General features: G+C 39.4%; 1 long non-coding RNA gene across 1 annotated transcript in view; it reads right to left on the minus strand.

Moving 5' to 3' along the window:
* Positions 1-11,770: 11,770 nt before the first annotated feature.
* Positions 11,771-21,963, minus strand: part of LOC112407439 (uncharacterized) — a 163,676-nt gene continuing 153,483 nt past the window's right edge. Inside the window, exon 2 of the long non-coding RNA XR_003004742.1 lies at positions 11,771-12,084. This is a non-coding gene — a long non-coding RNA (uncharacterized LOC112407439). The remainder of the gene's footprint in view (positions 12,085-21,963) is intronic.

Raw genomic sequence — 21,963 nt, forward strand, 5'->3', positions numbered from 1 at the left:
CTGCTAAGGCCTTCACTGAGACTGCATCACAGCCCAACTTCTCCTTCTGCCCAACCTGCTCCCTTCCTTTCCCTTTTATTTCCCTGTCAAGGGTGTTGATGCTAAGAGCCCCGAATTATACACTTATTTCACCCTGATCTTTCTCAGAGTCAGCTTCCCAGGAAACCCAATCTGCAACATCATCCCAAATTTATCCACCTCTTTCCATCTTCACTGCCTCTTCTAGTTGAGGCCACCACCTTCTCTTACCTTGACTACTGCAGTAGCCTTCCCCCAATGTCCCTGCTTCTACTGTCTGTTTTCCGCACAACTGTCAAGTTATCTTTTAAAATATTCAATTTGTTTTATCTTATTTCATTAGATAATATTTGATACAAAAATGTGATATATATGTATGTTTTGAATCTTTAACAAAAGTGAAAAATGAATGCAAAAAGAACACAATGCAGAAAACAGTATGACTGTTATTCTCACTAGACGTTCAAATCTGGTATAGCACAAGTTTTGTTTATACTATTTTGCATTTTTACAAACTTAAATCACTTTGGCTCATATACTTGCTATAAAGTGTTGGCAACAAAATTCTTCAGATTCACATTGTTTGGCCGCATTATTTCTAACAGATAAAGATTTACTTCCAGTTTAAGAGAAAATAATATTTACTGTTAGTGCATGGTCAAGTATATTTTAAAGACTCAGTTAGTGCTTTCATCTAAAAACTTGTTTTTTCTTAAAATGCTGACATCTTCATTGAAATATATCTATATATATGCATGCATTTCACTCAATTAAGATCTGGAACTATTGAAATTGCCTGTATACCTTTCCTTGATTATAATCCCTCCCAACTCTCCAGAAGTAATCACAATCATGAGATTTGTTTTTATCATTTCTGTACTTACAACTTTATAGTTTTACCATATAGATATTTATCACTAAACAGTTTAGTTTTCCTTTGTTTTTGAGATTTATAAAAATGAAGCCATAGTGTATCTGCTGTTTTTTTCCCACTCAAAAGTATATATCTAATATAATATAATCATTTATGTTGATATTTGTAACTTGTGTTTATTCATTTCCATACTTATAGTAGTATTAATTCATCAACTTAATAAGTTAATTATCCACATAAATAAATCCACAATTTATTTATCTATTCTCTGTTGATAAATATTGGTATTTTCCATTCTTGTACATGCTTTTTGGTGCTTATGGGCAAGAATTTCTCAGGCGTTATACCTAGAAATAGAATTGATGAATTTCTTTAGTGTATGCAAATGCTCAATTTTACAAGATAATGCCAAATTATATTTTGAAGTGATTATACCAAATTTTACTTTTACTAACAGTATAAGAAACCCTATTGCTATAAATCATACTAGTGCTTTAAATTTATGCCAATAAAATGGACATTATCATTGTGCAATTAATTAACATTTTTAAATTACTAATGAAGTTGAGTATCTTTTCATATGTCTGCCATTTGTTTCCTTTTCTATTAAATTCCTATACATGTCTTTTGTTTGATTTTTCCTTTTTTTTTTTGGCTTTTAGGAAATTGATTTTCAAGAGTTCTTATATATTCTGTATTGTTATCCTTTACCACTAATAAAGTTAACAAATATTTTCTCCCAGTTTGTGGCTTTTAGCTTTCTTTATGGAATATTTTCATGAACAGAAGTCTTTTAACCTAGTTGACTTTATTTCCTTTATGATTTCTGTGTTTTGTTCAATAAATCTTTCCCTTTTCTTAGGTTATATTTTCTTCTAAAAGTTAAATTTTTGCTTTTCACAGTTAAGTCCTTAATTCATACGGAGTAGATTTTTGTGTACAATGTAAGTAGGTATCTAATTTCTCTTTTTTTCCCAAGTGGTTAACTATGAGGAACTGTGAAGGGTCTGAGATTTATCCTACTTACAAATGAATAAGCTAGCCTGCCACAGTCTCATTTATGCTGGCAGAACACACGAGACTCCTGGGTCACAGACGAAGGACGGGATCTATTACTCATAGCACAGCAAGCAGCGTGTTGGTTCCCCTTGCCGTGTTTCCAGACAGAGGGCTATGAGAAGAGGGCTGGGTGGTAGCTGCAGTCCAGTGGGTTATATTACAGGAGAGGACACTGAGCTTAGGGAACCTGCATCTTCTATAATGGGCAATGAGTCAGCCTGATCTTTGCCCCAGAGGGAGACATTATCTTTTTAGAGAACAATAAAAAATCTACTCTCTTGCTCTGGAGGGAAACCCTGTCTCTATCCTCCCAGGCTGTTAGTATACAAAGAGTCTTGAAAAGATAGCTTGAAATAAAAGCAGTTAGTGTCTCTGCACACAAGACCTTCAGAAATACAAGAGGCTCATGTAGAATTGTCTCCCAACAACAACCAATTTGGGGAGAATCAGATCTTAATGCTAATGAGTTTTCCTATCAGTGAATATAGTATATCTCTATATTTAAAAATAATTTCTTTCAAGTCTTTCACTGAAGTTTTATTATTATTATTATTATTTTTAAAATTATTTTTTCCATAAAGGTTCTATACATATTTTGCTAGATGTATTCCTGGGTATCATGAGTTAATAATATATTTTTTTGAAGTTATGTTTTCTAATTGCTTGCTGTGTGACAGAGAAATATAACTTCTTAAAAAACTTTTTAAAACTTCTAAATTGTAAAGTAAAGCATAGAAACAGAACACTAAATGAAACAAATGTAGAGCTTAGTGGATAACTATAAGATGGATACACTGTAGCCACTATCCAGGTCAAGAAACAACTTTTCCTGTCATCTCAGAAGTCCCTCTATATGCCCCATACAGTTCACAGTCCCCTCTCTTCCCCCTAGATAACCACTATCCTGTCTTTCATAGCAATCTCTCCCTTGCATTATTTTACGCTATAATTTAGTCTTGCCTGTTTTTTTTTTTTTTAAAAACACCTTGTTATGTCTTTTAAGTCTCTTTTAATCTATGGATTCTCCCTCCATCCTTTGCTTTTCCCTACACTTCATCTGTTGCAAACTCAGTCTGTTTGACACAGAGTTCTACAGTGTGGATTTTGCTGGTTGCACACTCATGTTATAGTCCATCATGTTCCTGTGTCCTCTGGATTTCTTAGAAATTGGCAGCTTGATCCAGATGCTTCATCAGGCTCGGGTTTTATCCATTTATGTTTTTTTCAGGAAGTCTGGTTTTCACTCTTTTAAAAAAATATTAGCAGCCATTGATACTCAATATTTAGACTCATTAATTCATTGTCGGTTGCAAAAAGATGATATTCTATTTCTACCATTTTGCTTTCATGTATTACTTTGAATAATTGTATGAGATGCTTCCCTTTGCCTACTAGTTCATTATCCATGGAACAGTTTATACAGAAAAGGCAGAAAAAAATGCTTGAGTTTTTCCCTTTTACTTCCCCAGTTTTTTTTTTTAGAAATGTGATGTTTATATTTTGATCTTAAATCTAGTCATTTAATTAATTTCTTATAGATTCTAATAATTTTTACCTGTATCTTTTATGAGTAATTATAATCATAAAATGATGATAGTTTCAGTTTTCCTTTCATATTCTTATCCCTTTTACTTCTATTTCTTGTTTTACTCTGCTGGCGAAGATTATGTAGTATCAACAAAGGTACTGATGGTGGGCTTATCTGTCTTGTTCTTTATTTTAAGGGACTACTTTTTACCTGTCATAATTCCAAGTAAAAGTATATTGTTTGATAGAAATTGTTTCTTAGGTAAAGGTAAATTGTCCTCATTCCTACTTTTGTAAAAATTCTTATTACCATCAGGTTTTAAGTTTTATCAAATGATTTTTTTTTGCATTTATCAGGCAATCATATGGTTTTTATCTTTTAGCCTCTTAATGTGGTGATTTAAATAGATATATTTTGTTTATTTATTTATTTATTTTTTGCAGTACGCGGGCCTCTTACTGCTGTGGCCTCTCCCGTCGTGGAGCACAGGCTCCGGACGTGCAGGCTCAGCGGCCATGGCTCACAGGCCCAGCTGCTGCACGGCATGTGGGATCCTCCCGGACCGGGGCATGAACCCATGCACCCTGCATCGGCAGGCAGACTCTCAACCACTGCGCCACCAGGGAAGCCCTAAATAGATACATTTTAGAATGCTGTTCCTGTTAGGATACAGAGGGGCCTGTAGTTTTCCTTTTTCAAACTGTCCTCAGAATGAGCTGTAGGACCATTGCTTCTTTCTGTTCTCTGGATAATTGTGTACTAGATTTAAATAATCTGTTAATTGAAAGTTTGATAGTTATTTTCTTTGTGGAATATTAACATTTAAAAAAATTGAGGTGTAGCACATAAGGAACGTTTTATTTTTAATTTTTCTGTGTCCTTATGTTTTTTTTTTTTTTTTTTTTTTTTTTTTTTTTTGGCACGAATATGTCTCTTGTAAACAGCATATTTATGGGTTTTTAAAAATCGAATCTCAAAATCTCTCTTTTAACTAATTTTAATCTACTTCTGTTATTATGTTATCTAATTTGGTTTTATTTTTTTCTATCTTACATTGTGCATTTTATTTGTTCTGCTTTTTCTACTTTTTTGTTTTTTGGGGAGGGCCTTCTTTTGTACTTATTTAGTGTTTTTTTCTTTCTTATTCCACTTCCCCTCATTGTTTTGAAACTATATCTTATACTGTTTACTTAAATTTTTATCACTTATTTTTAACTTTCTAAAAACAGCACAGAGAATACTATATAGTGTATCCATTTTAGAGTTATATTACCTGAGACTGAACCCAGCTCTTTGCTTTCTAGCTGTGTGACCTTGGGTAAATTATTTAAACTCTGTGCCACTTTTATCTGTAAACTGAGGATAACTATAGTATGTAACTCAGAAGGTTGTTACGAGGGTTAAGTGAGTTATTACATATGTCTAGTACACTATAAACAATCAGTTGTGAGCTATTATTCATCTATATCTCAACTCTCTTCCCAATTAATACACATTTCTTAAACTCTGATTATCTCATCCTAATTTACATGTTATTGTTACCCAGTATTTTAGTTCTTTTTTTAATTCCACAAATTAATGTTTTATTATTAATTTGTACAATGTTTGTTTAGATTTATTCACACGTCCCAAAGTCTTTGCCCTCTATTCTTTTTTTTTTTTTTTTTTTTTTTGGTACGTGGGCCTCTCACTGTTGTGGCCTCTCCCGTTGTGGAGCACAGGCTCCGGACGCACAGGCTCAGCGGCCATGGCTCATGGGCCCAGCTGCTCCGTGGCATGTGGGATCCTCCTGGACCAGGGCACGAACCCGTGTCCCCTGCATCAGCAGGCAGACTCTCAACCACTGCGCCACCAGGGAAGCCGTCTATTCCTTCTTGAATCTCAAACCTTACTTCTTCTTTTAAAAATTAATTAATTAATTACTTTTATTTATTTATTTTTGGCTACATTGGGTCTTTGTTGCTGCACGCAGGCTTTCTCTAGTTGCGGCGAGCGGGGGCTACTTTTCATTGCAGTGCGCAGGCTGCTCATTGCAGTGGCTTCTCTTGTTGTGGAGCACAGGCTCTAGGAATGCGGGCTTCAGTAGTTGTGGCTCACGGGCTCAGTTGTTGTGGCTCGCAGGCTCTAGAGCGCAGGCTCAACAGTTGTAGAGCACAGGCTTAGTTGCTCCGCGGAATATGGGATCTTCCCATACCAGGGCTCGAACCCATGTCCCCTGCATTGGCAGGCAGATTCTTAACCACTGCACCACCAGGGAAGTCTCTCAAACCATACTTCTTGACTCATTTTCAGAAATTTTATCTGTTTTGGTCTATTGCTAGTAAATCCCCTTAGGTTTCATTTATCTGAAAATGATTGTATTCCATCTTTGGTCTTAAAAAGAGTTTTGCTATATAATATTGTACATCAACTATAATTTTTAAAAAAACTGTTAATTAGAAAAATGAGTTTTGCTGAAACACAGTTTCAGACTGACAATTATTTTACTTCAGCACTTCGAATATATTATGCTAATGTCTCTGGTATTTATTTTCAGTCTAGAAATTGTTCTTTTGTAGGTAGTATACATTTCTCTTTGGTTACTTTTATGGTAGTTCCTCTAACTTTGGACTACACTTTTACTGTCATGCTTGAATTTACTTTTCATTTATCTTGCTTGATATCTATCATACTTCCTATATGTGTGGATTCATATCTTTCATCATTTATGGCAAATTTTCAAACAATTTCTATTCACATATTGTCTTTCCATTATTTTATTTCTCCTAGTGGAACTCTGATTAGACACATATATCTTCCCTGATGCTTAGCCTCTTTTTATTTTCCAACCCCTTGGCTTTCTGTATTTCATTCTGGGAAACTTCTTTAGATTTGTCTTCTAGTTCACAACTTTCCTCTTCAATTACACCTAATTTATATTTAATTTACAAATCCTATTTTAAATTTCAGGGATCATATTTTTCAATTCTAAGCATTTTGCTTCAAATCTATCTGGTTGTATCTAATGGATTCTTTACATTTTTTTATTTTTTAGAAATCACCTTTATTTCTTTTACATATAAAACATGATTATATATATTCTCTATATAGTAATTCCAATATCTAAAATCTCTGGGGCAATAAATCTGTTAATTATTTCTGATGATTCTGTCTCATGGTTTGTGTGTTTAGTAATTTTAATATTGTGAGCACTTACTTTGTTGAACATAATTGGTGAGATCTGTGTGCCTGAGATCTGCCAGCTACCAGTGCTCTAGCAAGTTCTTTGATTTCTTGGTTTGGAGTTTCTTTGATCATAAGGAGAGTGTAAGATTGAATTCCAGACTAGAGGGGGCCAGTTTCATGGGTTAAAAATTTCAGAGGGTGACTATTCCTCTTTTTCTTTTTCACCCTATCTAGAATCAGTGTGGAGACAGACTTCTTGATAAGCTTCTTTGGTTTGCTAGCATGAATATTCTTCCTAGGCCACCCCTGTCTAAGGTTATGGCCATCTTCAAGTGTCCTGGTCTAGGGTGAGATTCTCAAATTTAGCCCATCTACTTGCAGTGGCCCAAGGCTTAGCCTCCTCCCATTCCCTACTCTGATATATGGATTTTGCATTTGCTTACAGTGCATGCTACTTTTTACTCTTTTTCTTTTTTATGACTTTGGGATTTCTCTTACTTCCTTGCAAGCCAAGCTGTCTATTAAAAATAAGCTCATTGTAACAAAAATAAACAAATGGGACGTAATTAAAATTAAAAGTTTTTGCACAGCAAAGGAAACCATAAACAAAACAGAAAGACAACCTATGGAATGGGAGAAAATACTTGCAAATGAAGCAACCCACAGGGATTAATCTCCCAAACATACAAATAGCTCATGCAGCTCAATATCAAAACAGCAAACAACCCGATCAAAAAATGGGTGGAAGGACTAAATAGACATTTCTCCAAAGAAGACATACAGGTGGCCAACAGGCACATGAAAAGATGCTCAACATTGCTAATTATTAGCGAAATACAAATCAAAACTACAATGAGGTTATCACCTCACACCAGTCAGAATGGCCATCATCAAGAAGTCTACAAGCAATAAATGCTGGAGAGGGTGTGGAGAAAAGGGAACCCTCTTGCACTGTTGGTGGGAATGTAAACTGGTACAGAGAGCTACCACTTGATCCAGCAATTGCACTGCTGGGCATATATCTGGAGAAGACAATAATTCAAAAAGATACATACACCCCAATGTTCATTGCAGCACTATTTACAATAGCCAAGACATGGAAGCAACCTAAATGTCCACTGACAGATGAATGGATAAAGAAGATGTGGTACATATATACAATGGAATATTACTCAGCCATAAAAAAATGAAATAATGCCATTTGTGGCAACATGGTTAGACCTAGAGATTACTGTACTAAGTGAAGTAAATCACACAGAGAAAGGCAAATGTCATATGATATCACTTATATGTGGAATCTAAAAAAAAATGATACAAATGAACTTGTTTACAAAACAGAAACAGACTCACAGACTTAGAAAACAAACTTATGGTTACCAAAGGGGAAAGTGGGGGGAGGGATAAACTAGGAGGTTGGTATTAACATACATACCCTACTATATATAAAGTAATCAACAAGCACCTACTATATAGCACAGGGAACTCTACTCAATACTCTGCAATAAGCTATACAGGAAAAGAATCTGAAAAAGAATAGATATGTGAATATGTGTAACTAAATCACTTTGCTGTACACCCGAAACACAACATTGTAAATCAACTATACTCCAATACAAAATAAAAAATTTTTAAAAATTAAAATAAGCTCATTGTAATTTATCCAAGACCTGGTAGAATAGTGTGAGGAAGGCTTTTTAGAGTACCTAGGTCATACTGCTAGAAGCAGAAGCCAAGAGTAATCTTTTAAAAATGTAAGATGGTCTCCATCTCTCTCCTATTAAGACCCTCATATGGCTTTCTCTAACACTTAAAAAGTGTACCATCCATTCTGGCCTACCAAACCGGAAGCTGGTTCCTGGCACAGCTCACATCCCCTTCCCTGCCACCTTGCTGTTCCTCACGAGTAGTGACCTTATTCCTGCCTTAGAGCCATTACACTAGTGGCTCCCCCTGGCTGGCTTGTTCTTATCATTCAGGTCTCACTTTAAATGCCACCTTTTCAGAGCAGTCTTCCTTGATTCACCTCCCAACTTCTGCATCTCGTCACCATGTTTTAATTCCCTCTAGGGTACCTATTATCATTAACTGACATTTTCCCGATTATTATCTTTTCCTACTAGAACATGAGACCTACAAGAGCAGGGACCTTGTTTGTCTGGTTTACCACTATCCTCCCAGGGTTCAGAACAGTTCCTGACACACAGCAGCGACTCAGTGCATATTTGGTGAATGACTAGAGCTGAGTATTGGCAACATCATCTCTTTAGACAAGACTTAAGCTCTCCAGTGCTCCACAGTGCCCACTACTTCCTCTTATCTCCCCACCCCAGCTTGCTTTGCTCTGGTAATTTACTTATCTCCCTGGCTCCGGAAGGTATTGAGTTTTCAGTCCTTACCCATAAATGTTACTCTAATTATCTTCGACATTTTGAGAGCAGAGGCTGTGTTTCAAGTTTCTTTTCTTCTTCAATGTCTTGCCTATAGTAGGAGGGAAGGAATTAAAATTCTTTGAATATCTCCTACAAGTCAAGTACCAGCACAGCACTATACCTTCATTTATAGCCTCACAACAACACTATGGGGCCCAGGCATTACTGTTTGTATTCATTTAATAGGTGAGGTTAGAGTTGTTTAGGGTCACACAGTAAATGAAGGATCTGGCATTGGGACCTACCCAGACAACACATACTCAATATGAACTACTGTGAAAGGGCTGCTCATGTCTGAGGAACAGGTGGCTGTTTTCAATATGCAAAAGTCGAGATGGAGCAATTAATTGGATGTTTCAGAATATTTCATGTCAGGTTTTACTTAACAGTCTGGCTATTCATTTATCACTTTCATTCCACTGAGTCTATAAAGATTTAGCTTGAGGTGTATCTATACTTGGCGAGAAGAGGCTTTGAAGATGTTAATCGTGCTTTCCACATGGTGAGGGTCCTGCACATCCAATATGTGTCTGCTGTTGACAAATATTATGCAATCTGACAGGAAGGAGATTTTTCCGAAGACAGTTATTTCAGTCAAATCATCACCTGTCACTGGATCACTGGACAAAGACAGATGCCGAATGTACCAAATGTGTGCCACACCACCAAACAATCTTTTAAATAACAAAATCTTATTTTTATTTTTTACAGAAATTCAGATATTCCAACAAATTTCTTTATATCCTGGACCTTAAAAAAATTACACACAACTTTTGGACGCAATACAACAGAACAGAATGAGAAAGGGAGTCACTTTTTTTAAAAAAGATAAAAACATACTTCGTATACTTAACATTTAGTGATTTACATGTGTATTACCTATGTACAAATGGTACATTGTCAATGACTCAACTTCAGAGCACTATGGTATGCTAAATTACACTTAGGTTGTATGGAAAAAATTTCTTAAAGACATTTGCATGTGGGTAGGAAGCACTTTTTCATTTTCATAAACACCACTATTAGTGTTGTAGGACTCCCAGTGGAATCTGTAATTTACATTGATTAGAGAAAGCCAATACCTTCTATTTTCATTATAGATAAAATAGAGAGGTACCTCCCTTTAAATCAAAAATGAATTCTTGAAAAGTTGTGTGTAATTGAATTTAGTAAGCGGGGTGTTTTGAATGCAGTGGGAGAGTTAATATTTAAAGCAACAAATAACTCCCAGAACAGCTAATACTTTAGAGGTAATAAGTATTCCCCTAATTTGGTTCTTTAGAAAATCCATATCTTTGTGAGTTGAGTTTCACATATTTGACTGTATCTGTAATATACTTTTTAGCCGTTTGAAACATAATCTCATTTATGGTGAAAAGATGTAGTACCAGAAACATTTGGCAAAACTAGGAGTGTGGTCCTAATAGAGACAGGGTAAGAGAAAACAACCATGATCTGTATCTTGCTTGATTCTTCTTGTATTATGCTCTGTCTGCTCTTCCAGTGATATATGCTAATTGGATCTTAATTTCGAGTCTAAAAATGAAGGCATTCTACATGTTCATGTTTTCTGCTCAGGTATAGCACATGGTTTGGCTTACACTGATTACCCCACACATACATTTTAGCTTGTTTTCATTCTCAAGCAATTGGCTACTTCAATATTAAATATTTTTCTGTTGTTGCATATTGGCAGGATATGCGGTGAGGGTGGTGGTGGGGGAAGCCTGGGAGCAAAACATTGCTGAAGACAACTGATCATTTGTCACTACTTCTAAATGCCAACCAACTAAAAAAAAATTGAGTTTTCTTGAAACCAACATTAGTAAACAAAAAGCAACTTACTCCTATCAAGTTTCCTATCAAGTTTCTTCTGTATAAGTTTATATTCATTTATTTCTAAGGCTATTAAATTATTATTTATTTTGTTAGTACCACTCACTATCATTTAGAAATGGGTTTAATGGAATGGTGTTTTTTTAAGATAAAAATGAGTGCCTGTCAGTAAGGGAAAGAACGGATATGGATTTCTGATGTTATGTATGGCAAAGAAATAGAAAAAAAAGAAGGTATTTTAGATGCTATTTATAAAGTATATTAAATTCCTATGCATATATTAGGGAGAAATAGAAAAAGTGTTTATTTGATAGCAGCCTATACATTATACGTGAGCATCCAAGGTGAAAATGAGCTTTCTATATTTTTCAGAGTTCCTTGATGCTGTTTCCTGAAAGAGAGGGAAATCTATGTTGCTCGGGAAACTATGATGTAAAGATGTACTTCCTGTAATATACAGCTTGATGGAGAAATAGTATATGTCAGAAACACTTTCTCAGTAATAACACGTACAGACAGATTAAACTGAACACAGAATTGGTAAAAAGTTTGAAGCGTTACATCTCTTAACCGAGTGGTTTTAACTAATTACACAATGACATAAATGAACGGCAGACATGGGAACCAAAGGTCATGGCTCCTATGAAAACATTCACAGGCATTTTCCAAGATGCTTCCTCCATAACTGATGCTTGATCAGCTTCTTGGCTATTGAAATAGGAATAATTTAGGATGGACTGCCTTTTTTAAAATAATCTTTAAAGATTAAAGCTTTCTGTTTTCTGTTTGATTAAAAAAGGACAGTTTACAAACTTCGGTACATATATATTTTACATGTTAATTCTAGCACATTTATATTCCTTTTCCTTAAAATATTTCCTGAATGTGATTTCTCATGAATATTATCTGCTCTTATTCAATGATAGTTTCCAATGAGCTGGTGTTTAATCCGTGATCACATCTCCTTCCAGAAAATCACTCCCATCTCTGCCGATCTAGATTTAGAAGGTGCTTTGACAGTGGACGCTTCACTCTCGCCCATATCCATCTTGGTACTCTGATCTCTCCCAAGCGTCTTCCTTCTCGATGTTGATGTACAAAAGCTGTTATTCAATTTGTTTAGCTGTTATTTGATTTGTTTTGTGCTCATTCTAGAGAATATTGGCTTAGCAGAACTGCAGAAGGGGGTACGGGGTGGGGAAGAGAAAGACAAAAGAGAGAAAGAAGAAATGCATCATTTTCTGTCCTCAAGATTTTTGTGCATATTTGTCACGGAAAAACCACACCAACAAATGGTTCAAATGAACTTTAGATTTGTTATCAAAAAAGACTTGAAAAGTTTGCGGTTTCTGGTCCATTAAACAAACAGCACAGTCTTCCTGGTGAGGGGATCCCCTAATAACCCAGACATGCATATTCCCTATGTGTGGGTGAAGATTACAGGCTGCTTTGAAAGAGCAAGGAAGAATGCAAAATGATCCCAAGCATCACTGATTTTTCTGCCTGGCATAGAAAATGTCTCCTTGAGGATTTTCCTTTTCCTTCCAAGTTTTACTTTCTTATCCAATCGACATTATTAATAGCTACAAAAGGAATGATTATAAAGATGAATCATCCATGATCCAATCACCTTGAGACACGAACGGTTTTCTTCCCATGTCTCTTTCTATTTCTTACCTAAAATGTGCACTTATTTGGTACAGTAGGAATCACAGTATAGATGACATTTTTAACATTATATTAAAAACGTATTTCCTGCCTTTCCACTCTGCATCATCAGCATCCGTTTCTCATGACTGCGTAATATTCCATTCCGTTCTCATTCCTCTCCAGTCCACGCTCAATATTACATTCTCAATGATTTCACAAATGTCAGATATGTAGGTAGGTTTCTGTTTCTTTTGTTATTATTATCAATAATGAATATCTTTGCATATAAAACTATTTGTTCTCTTAAATTCTTTCTTTAGGACAAATGCTCAGGGGATGGCTGCTTTTTCTTTTCTCCAACATATTAGGGACTGTGCCTATATTGATAGAGACCACAAACAGTATGTTCGACTCCATTCTTTGTATGATTTTTATAGACTTTGGCACTGTTGACCAGGGCTTAAGGGCACGTTATATATTGTGAAGATGGATCAGTGCACCTAGTTGGCCAGATTGGGGCTGAAAGAAAAAAAGCCTGTTGGGTTTTACATCACAGAGCACTTAGAAACACATATTATAATGAAACAATTGGCCCATTACTCAGTTTTAGTCCTCGTTTCACATCTCAAGATAAGATTATGCTTTTTGAATAAGTGCTAGGGAAACCTCTGAAAGATTCTGTCGTTGTTTCTAGAATTTAGCCCCTTGTTGTTTTCCAACATGCTTTAAAAAATTTTAATGCACTTTATGATTTTTAACGAACTTCTCTCAGTGAGAGAAGTTGCTTTAACGTACCCAGACTACACAGGGGATAATTGAAATATGATCATGTCATAATGATGACTAGTCTGTAATGATTCTTTGAGCTTGAATCATGCAGGCAGGGTGATTTCTTCAGATAAGCAACACAAGCAAGCCATTCATGGATTTTACATAGCGCTACAGGCACTTCTGAACTTGGTGTGGTCTCTGTTGCTGTGTCATGGAGGTGCTCTAGCTTGATGGTATCCAAAGTTGGGCTTGTGGGTCCATGATTCCACTACTCCAGCATAATTCACTCACTCTGCATAATTTTCTATTTAAAATCCACAAAGCTGCATGCCTGGGTTTTCGAGTAAGATTTGTGAAAGGTGCTAGTGGGGGAGGGGAGGAGGAGTGGGGTTGTAAGTGTAGGAAGGAGAACAGGGAAATGGGCGATGAAAAGTGGCCGTGTGTGTGGAAGAGAAGGTAGTCCCGGGAAGTGTACTTCTCAGGACTATACGTGTGTGATGTAGGGCAAGAGGGAGGCGAGAGGGAGTCCCCATTGTCTTAGGTTTGCAAACGAATATACCCCTGACTTCACGATAGAAAAGCCTGACATGGTGTGAACCATTTGTTAGCATCTCGGAAACGGAGACTCCCGCTTTCTCTTTCCACAGCTCTAAGCTGCCTGATTTGGCTTTATAACATCCCACTGGGCTGGGAAGAGAGCAAACAGGGGTAGAAGGGCTTTAGATCAGGGCTTTAGTTCTGACACACAAGCCTGGGGAGAAGGGAGCTTCCTACAGGGTAGGTACCTCCCTGGGAAGATCCTGAGCCTTCTTGTAGGAAGGGAACCTCTGTGGCCAGTCTCACAGGGTTTCCGGTTTACGGTCCACCATCTGGGCCCATGGCGGAGGGGCAGACAAGGACAAGTCATTCATCACCAACCCTTCCTGGATCTGCTTTGGTCTTGGGTCACGGGTAGCCTCCGTGTAGCCAAATGCCTCACTGGATCCCTCGCTGTAATCTCACCGTCGATTACTCAGCCCTTCCTTCTTAAAGTTCTCTTCTTTGTTGACCACTGTCCACATTGGGACTATACTCCCCACCCCCAGTACTAACCTTGGGTGGGGAGGTGAGGAGTGAATGGGAAAAGAGAGAGTGAAGCCTGCAAGCCAGGCCTGGACTAGGGAAGGCAAGTGGGGCTCCTCGGGTACGAGATTTAAGGAGGCGCTCACTCTCAGGGTCGTGCAAATGCAGGGCGAGGGCCTCCTTAAATTTTGCATGCCAGGCTCCTCATTTGCCTCACCCTAGTCCCAGTCCTGCTGTGAGCACAGGCTGCACTGTCAGGAGGCCTCCTGGGAAAGCTGGCTGGACTGGGGTTACTCAGACACAGCTCCCTAGTGCGTGACGCCACCATGCAACAGGAACCCTGGGGCATGCGAGAATTCTGCAGCCTGTGCTAGGCTAAAAGAACCAGCACCTGTGTTCCAGGGTTGATCAGAACACCAACACTCCTTATACAATACCAGGAGAACACTTTGCCAAAGGAGTGCAGTTAGAATTCTACAGCAATCACTTAAATGGCCCGCACAAAGAATTTTCCACCTGAAAGCTTGGCAGGGGCTAGCCTTTCAAACAGACGTGTGAAGCCAGCAGGTGGAATAGGATAAAGGGCAGAGTTTCCCTCTCCAGATGTTACTGTCACTCCTTCTGCCTAATAATTCTGAGACACCAGGGCCGTCTGCAGAATTTGGTGGTAGCATTAGCATGGTTACACTGTGATCTTCGCTTTGTAAAACATTCTGCTTTTTTCAAAACTTTTGCTAACATTTCCCACGCACCATGGATGTTGCAAAGCTCAGGGGAGGCGATTTAAAAGCTGTCATCTTCTCTCAGGTTTGTACAGAGCAGGGCTGAATAAATAAGTCATTCAATGCTGCTGTGGATCTTTGTTCAGCCGGGTTTGTCCTTGTAACACGTCACGGGCTCCGAGTCGCCTATGTTCCATTTCCAAAGGGCTCTTTGCAAACCCTTTACGAAGCTGTCATTTGAATCGCTGTTCATGAGAGCAGCATTTATAACGGCCACATTGTCCAGGCTGTCTAAATGCTGTGGTGTCGTTGAATTTTCTATGTGTTTGCCGGCTTTGAAAGGTCTCCTGTGATCTGCTTCTGCATATTGTTCCTATCCGACCTATTCAGTTAGGGCTTGGAGCTCCCACTGTCAGGACAGCTGAGGGGCAGGCACTGTCTAAGTGAGAAAAATGCTTCGTGGGGGTGGTCAGGCTTTTAGCAGAATAGCTTGCTGAATCTTTGTTGTGAAAATGAGTAAGGGCGGAATTCCAGGCCATTTTTTCTCATCGGCTATACAAGCTTAGTCATTTTCTCTCACTCTATTGTTTCAAACTGTGCCCACCTCTGATAGTGCCTTCTGACACCCTTCATCTCTGGGAGGTTGAATACAGTCCCCTGGAAATAACATCTCACCATCTACACCCTCAGGTGCTGCAGACAGGATCTGCCCCACAGTGGGTGTGGCAGGGTAGAGCTGGCTGCAGGTTCTCTGCCTTTCCTCTCCTTGAGAGATGGGCTCTATGTTCCCCTCCCCTTCAGTCTGGGCTTTAAGAGTACTGGTGGTTTATTTTTTAACATGGTAAAAGAAAAACACATAAAATACATTTACCCTCTCAACCACGTTGAAGTGTACAGTCCAGTAGTGTTCGGTATATTCGCACTGTTGTGAAACAGATCTCCGGGACTTCCCATCTCGCAAATCTGAAATCCCATACCCATTACACAACATCCCCCTTTCTCTTAGTAACATACCCCCATCCCTTAGTAACCACCATTCTGCTTTCTGTTTCTATGAATTTGATGCCCTTAGATAGCTCCTTTAAGTGGAATCATGCAGTATGTGTCTTTTTGCAACTGGTATATTTTACTTAGCATAATGTCCTCAAGGTTCACCCATGTTGCAGCCTGTGACAGGATTTCCTTCCTTTTTAAGGTGGAATAATATTCCATTATATGTATGTACCACCTTGAGTTCATCCATTCATCTGTTGATGGACATTTGGGTCCCTTCCACCTCTTGGGTATTGTGCATAGTGCTGCTATGACATGGGTGTGCAAATACCTCCTCAGGACCCTGCTTTCAATTCTTCTGGATGTATACCCAGAAGTGGGATTGCTGGATCATATGGAAGCTCTGTTTTTAATTTTTTGAGGAACCTCCATACTGTTTTCTATTGCACCATTTTACAGTCCCACCTATGGTGCACAAAGGTTCCAATTTCTTCACATCTCTCTGACACTTGTTATTTTCTGCTTTTTTGAGACTGGCCATCCTAATGGGTGTGAGGTGATATCTCACTGAGGTTTTGACTTGCATTTCTCTGGTGATTAGTGATGTTGGGAACCTTTAGAGAACTGGCAGTTTCTGATTCCCCTGCTGGAGTGACCACATAGAGAGGCCTTGGTAGTATGTGGAGAGGGAGAATGGCCTGGCTGAGCCCACCTTCCCAGCCATTCCTGCAAGGGCCCCACCTATGCATGAAGCCTTCTTGGACCCTCCATACTACTGATCTACCTGCCAAATGCCACCAAGTGACCCTAGCTGATGCTACATGGAGCAGAAGAACTGCTCAGCTAAACCCTTTCCAAATTCCTGATCCACACAATTGTGAGATGTAATAAAACTGGGTGTTAGTAGCCATCCTAATGGGTGTGAGTTTTTTCAACAAAACTTTGACAAAGTTTTAAGCCACTAAATTTGGGGATAGTTTGTCATGCAGCAAGAGATAACTGGAACAGTGGGCAGATGCCCTTTCTCTGCCTGTGGTTTGGATTTGCCGCATTAAATATACTGTAAATGACACGAACAGCTGGACAGCCGGCACAATGCTCACAGGTCAGGAAGAGTGCGCCATCTTTGACTTGTGCGTTCCTTCCTGACACATAATTTCTAGAGGAGCAATACCTGAAACCCTGTCCTCCACCTACTGGTCTATCCATAGCCTCTCTTTGGGCAATCATTGGGTTGTGCCTCAGGTGGTCTAACTGTAGGGCATTAGGATCTGTGCCGAAAATAAATGCATGCTCACAACATACTTTTGGGCTGAACTAAGGCCTAACACTGATTTTGCTGCAGGTTAACACCAGCACTATAGGTGATGAGAAGGTCTGAATTTGTTGTGATTGCACGTATCGACACATGCCCATTGCTCATCTTTACTTGCAGGCCACCTTCCCACTCAACAATCCCCATCAGCACACTCTCTGGCCCGTGACTGCAGTGATGCAAGAAAACAGTGAGATAGGAAGCTACACACCAGTTTCCAGCCCTTCGATATTCTCTAATGCCTCTTTACCCCAACCAGAAAGGTAACACCAGTACTTCTTCCTGGGCTTTATAATTCAGTTTGCATCCAAATTCTTAGTTGCTTGCAGCCTGGACTTTTCAATGGGCCTGGCTGTGACTGTACCTGCTAGGTGGCATCTATAGTTTCAGGGCTGGTGCCAGAGGCAGAGGGATGGGGAGTGGGGAGAAAAGGAAAGGAGGACGAAGTATTATAATCTTTGGCTCTTTTCACATAGGACCAGTGACTACGTTTCCATTTTTAGAACAGAAAGCTAGATACAAAATAGAAATAACTTACTCCTGAAGGCTTCCACCACCCTACCTGTCATAGTTCATTTTGGTTTCTTTCTATCATATTTCAGTTTATTTGCTTCATAGCACTATGCACGACCTGTAACCATCTCATGTATTTTCTTCTTTTCGCCTTTCTCCCCCATGAGAATGTGAGCTCCAGGCCGTCAGCACCTCCTTTGTCTTGCTGAACGAACGGAAGAATTGAGAAACAGAAGAGCATCTCCCTCTCCCCTGCCAATAATCTACTAGGTCAGTGCTTCTCAAACGTCAATATGTTTAAGAATTGCCCAGGTAGCTTGTTAAATATGCAGATTTTGATTCAGCAAGCCGGGGTGAAGCCTGGGAACCTGCATTTCTAACAATCACCCAGGTGATGCTGCTGCTGGTCCCACACTCTAGGATGCAAGGCCCTGGAATGAACTCCCTGAGGAGAGACTGTGTCCTATTCATCTTTGTACTCTCAGCTCAATGATGTGCTTTATATAATAAGTGCTCAGAGGTTGTTTGTTGAATGAATGGCTGAAACCAACCAGTCACAGGAATCTATGAAAAACCCAGCAAAGCAAATCTTGAGAGACTGGTGGAGGTACTCAGTGTCCTGAAACCTCAATGTGGACTTTTGGGGGCTTTCAATTTCTTCCACCTCCATTAAAGGGCTGGGCAGAGGGAGTCGAGGAGGGGGAGGGGTTCTTCTATCCTGAGCCTACAAATAGAGATTTTAGCACTTGGTTGTCACAATAATTTTTTTTTTTTTTTTCCAGTACGCGGGCCTCTCACTGCTGTGGCCTCTCCTGTTGCGGAACACAGGCTCCGGACGCGCAGGCTCAGCAGCCATGGCTCACGGGCCCAGCTGCTCTGTGGCATGTGGGATCCTCCTGGACCGGGGCACGAACCCGCGTCCCCCGCATCGGCAGGCGGACTCTCAACCACTGTGCCACCAGGAAAGCCCCCAATAATTTTTTAAAAAATATAAATACATAGAGAGGTAGCTAAGAAATGAAAAATGTACAGCCTGAGACAGACCTAGTACATTTTCTTTTTCCTTTCTCCACCTCGCTTCTCCTATTTTTTAGCCTTTATATTCTCTGCCTTTCTTTCACTTTTTCTTTCTGTCTGTCTCTTCCAACTTCATTTCCATCTGACACACTATTTTGAACACAGGAGAGTTGGAGAATAACTGCTCAAACTGTTTTTCTGACTCCTCATGCAAATCTTCTCTGCTGAGATGGGGCAGAAAATAGTCTGAGGTTCAGGTCCTAGTGACCTTGCACTATTCCTGTGTGCAAGGGACAATTGACCCTTGACATCAGGCACAACACTATCTCATATGACTTTTCCTAGAAAATAAATAATTCATGAGGAGGAATTTCTATTGTTAATTCATGAACATCTCTTTTCTCTTCTTCCTCCCCTTGTCCCCATTAAGGAATACTGTAAAATCTATTAAAAACAAGAAAACAGGCACAATTACTTGGTAGGCCTCCCCCAGCATGTTGAGAATAGAATGTGAGTGCTGACTTATCAATCCTAACAATATTCACTGTCCAGTTTTAACAGGAAGCCATTCCGTACTTTACACAGGTTGAAAGGCTTTTAATAATGAAGTCCAAAGACACGCCCGTCGGAGGGGGAGAGTGTAGTACCCTCATTCTTAGTGTATTTCACGAGAACTCATAGATTGGGTGTCAATCTTACTACATCATCCCTGCCTTAGTGACTTCTAAGCACTCTTCCGTGCACAGACGTTACAAATTTTTCATAGCTGTGTTGCCTTTGCATTTCATGAATATCCTGAAAATATGTGTGTAATGGGTTATATCTGCTCGGCCCTACAAAAATGTGTAACTTCATTCTGTCTTTGCAGATTGACTGTGATGTGCACCACATTCTGGTTTAATGCTTATTCAACAATAAAACTCTTTTCCTTTTCTACTACTTTTATGGAGAGATTTTCTGGGTTGGGGGACGATTTTGTTTATAATCATATTACCCAGACAATGTACACTGATATATCTCTATTTGCGCACCTAAATGCTTTCTTTAACACCTGTCCTCTTTTAGGACAGAATTTACAATAAGGAAGGAAATGTCTTTTGAAAATTTCTCCGAGAGTGCTAGAATCAGTTTTATTAAAAAGGGCTTTACTAAGAATTACCTATTAAAGCCCAAATGATGCTCCCCTTTCTTCTTTCTAACTACTCTACCAGCTTCTATGAAATGATGGTAAGGCACAGCTCTTTAAAATCATCAACTCATCCTCTCCTTCAGGAAGTGGTGAGCCTTTTGTTTCTTAGGATGTGGACCTATGGTCTTGAGTAGTTTTTAGCAGACAGAGTTCAAGGTCATGAGGCTTCACATGCGCTTATTACCACAAATTTAACAGTCTTGATCCTAATTATCCATATGGGTGTTGGCTGTAATGAAATAAGACATTCAAGTATGATGTATGCTTGCTCTCTAGACCAAAGGGAAGTAGACCACAGAGTCCATAAGGCAATTTATAATCAAGATGTAATTCACACACACACACACACACACACACACACACACACACAGTAGCCCCTGTCAGAGGAGAAATCAAGAACTAATGCATTTGCAACAAGGATGGATGTGGAGGGCATTATGTTAAGTGAAATAAGTCAGACAGAGAAAGACAAATACTGTACGATATCACTCATATGTGGAATCTAAAAAATACAACAAACTAGTGAATATAACAAAAAAGAAGCAGACTCACAGACACAGAGAACAAGCTAGTGGTTGCCAGTGGTGGGGTGGGGGGGCTGGTGGTGCCATACAGGGGTGGAGGAGTGGGAGGTACAATCTACTGGGTGTAAGACAGGCTCAAGGATGTGTTGTACAACACAGGGAATATAGCCAATATTTTGTAATAACTGTAAGTGGAAAGTAATCTTTAGAAATTGTATGTATATATATAAAAAGAGACCTAATGCGTTTAGCAAATGTGTATTCCATTACTGATTGGCTGACATCAGTTAGCCACAAATGACATAGCGGTACAGGAGGGACAGAGAACAGCTGAACTGCAGAACATTAGAGCTTTTTAAAATGCAGAAAGGAGTGGACTATTCTTCAGCATAGAACTTTTTAGAGGTGACCCTTTGCTGTCAGATAAATCCATGTGCTCAGCACTGCCCAGGAGGCCTCCCGTGGCCTCACCACCACAGCCTCTCTTCATGGGTTCCCCACTTCAGACTGTGCTCTGGCCTCCTGAATGTGACCTGCGGGTCTCGGCAGGAACCCTCCAGGCCTTTGCCCCTTCTGCCAAAATGCCCTTCCTCCCGTTCTCTAAGTGCCGAATCCCTCTCATGTCTCACATCTCATCTCAAGACACTAGTCCTATAGGATTAGGGCTCCACCCTGATGACCTCATTTAACCTTAATTACCTCCTGAAAGGCCGTATCTCCAAATACAGTCATACTGGGGGTTAAGGCTTCCACGTATGAATTTGGGGGGATACAAGTCAGTCCATAACAATGCCTAGGGCTCCTTTCGAGAAACATCTGAGGTTTGTTGAGCATCTGCTGTGCACTGAGTGCTTGGGAAACAGAGTACTATCAGAAGCAGCCCTTGCACTCACAGAGCTCACTGTCTAGCAGGACTAGGCAGGCTGGTTAATGCATGACTGGCGCAAGATGGGGACCAAAAGAGAGAAGGGACGGGTCAGAAAATGCCGGGAGAAAGAAGAGAAAGTGACACCAGGGGTGCGCGTGCATGTAAAAAATGCCATGTGAGGACACAGAAAGAAGACGGCCATCTGCAAGCCAAGGGGAGAGGCTTCAGCAGAAATCAAACCTGCCCACATCTTGATCTTGGACTTCCAGCCTCCAGAACTGTGAGAAAATATACTTTTGTTTAAGCCACCTAGTCTGTGGTATTTTGTTATGGCAGTCCTAACAGACTAAGACAGGTGTCAACAAGGCTAACCTCCACCCCTCCCCACCCCCCTTTTTTTTTTTTTTTTTCAGGTAAGCTTTCTGAGACC

This window comes from Neophocaena asiaeorientalis, unplaced genomic scaffold, assembly GCF_003031525.2.
Source record: "Neophocaena asiaeorientalis asiaeorientalis breed wild unplaced genomic scaffold, Neophocaena_asiaeorientalis_V1.1 scaffold472, whole genome shotgun sequence".
NCBI classification, from domain to species: domain Eukaryota; kingdom Metazoa; phylum Chordata; class Mammalia; order Artiodactyla; family Phocoenidae; genus Neophocaena; species Neophocaena asiaeorientalis.